This window comes from Alligator mississippiensis, chromosome 4, assembly GCF_030867095.1.
Source record: "Alligator mississippiensis isolate rAllMis1 chromosome 4, rAllMis1, whole genome shotgun sequence".
NCBI classification, from domain to species: domain Eukaryota; kingdom Metazoa; phylum Chordata; order Crocodylia; family Alligatoridae; genus Alligator; species Alligator mississippiensis.
The window spans coordinates 74252758-74254277 of record NC_081827.1 but is presented as its reverse complement, the minus strand read 5'-3'; positions in this window follow the sequence as shown (position 1 = coordinate 74254277).

Sequence of the window (1520 nt, the reverse complement as noted above, 5' to 3'; positions counted from 1 at the left end):
GTATATTTGTAGAAGTGACCTTTATTTGTACGGGGGGGGGGTGGGAATGGACTAATATACACAGTAGCTGAAAATGAGAGGGAAAATGCTGACAAACAAAATCCTGATAAAATAGCTTTTAATGTCTTCCACGTTTAGTACCGTCATGTTGCTTCAGCAGCAGTTGATTTAAGACAGTCTTTTGATAGAATTTAAGTGATTTTTTTTTTTTCTTGAGCTAATGATGTTCCTGTAACTCCAAAGGTCCTTGATAAATATTTTCTGTTTGTCTGTCAAATCCTACATTGAAATATGGATGTTTGACCACCTTCCATTCGTAAGTTTAGTGTTCAAAGGTAAATGTTAGAAGTGTGCGTGTGGGGGGGGAGATCTATCCTTATGTTTGCCTATGTTTGTGTTTAATGAAAGAGACGGTGAGCTCATTCCACGTGGACCCAGGAAATGCAAAAGTAAGGTCAAATAAGAGGAAAAATCTGACTATCTTTGGGTTTTTTTCATGTCTGTGTCTGAGAACTTTTAATGGAAAACCATTAGAAATAGTGAAGTCCCTGGTGAAATCTACAACATTTCACCATTTTCAGGGTAAAATCTTTGCTTCAGGTAGAGTTTCTGTGTATTTAATTTATGGCAGGGTGGCTTTCAAGGGCCGTTGGTTTGTGAATTTTGAGTAGAAGAGGCTTTCACTGAAAATAAAGAAACACCTAATTAAATTTCTGTGAGTAATTTAATCTGACCATCTTTTTTGCCCATCTTTTTTTTACTCCTTACTGGTAGCTAGCTGAATGTAATCATCCTATAGTTTGTATCTTTTCACAACAGGATGTCACTGCAGTTCCTACAGCACGGTGCATAAAAAGTTGAAAAAGGCAAAGTGATGATTTGGACTTGATGGTTTTCCTTTTCCCAGCAGTGAGCCACAGTACTTCAAGCAGACTGGCTCTTTAACGTAGTGTCGATAGATTAGTTAGACTACAGGGTGCCTGAGAAACAGGAAGCAGCTGAAGGAGGAAAGCTTTGTGCCTTAGACTGGTCCATATGTAACTGCTTTTATAATAGAGAATAAAGGTTTGTAGTTCATAATGGAAATGTGCATGAATTATGGAAATAGGGATATAGTGGTTGGAGGAAAAAATGGCTTGGTAACACTCATTTTATGAGGTCGAAGTTTGTTTAGTGACCCTTCATGTTGAATTTCTCAACTTTCAGGTTTTTTTGTTTTATAAATGCAGTGTTCTGTCTTGTTTCTAAAATAATGAGTGTTTACAACTTCCTTGATTTAAAGCTTTCAGATGAGAATATGCTGAAAGTGTGGCAGAAATGTCAAAATGTGAACACTTTGAACATCAGTCTCTTTTTGACCTTCAGTGTACTTAAAACAGGATGTAAGTTAACCCTGATAGGGGAGTAGAATTCTTGCTGTGCTTATTTTTATTCATCAGGACTCCTGAGGATCCAGCAGCAGAGCCTCTGCACTCCTGTCATGGTGGTAGGAAATGAGCTATGATCACAAAGGGGACATA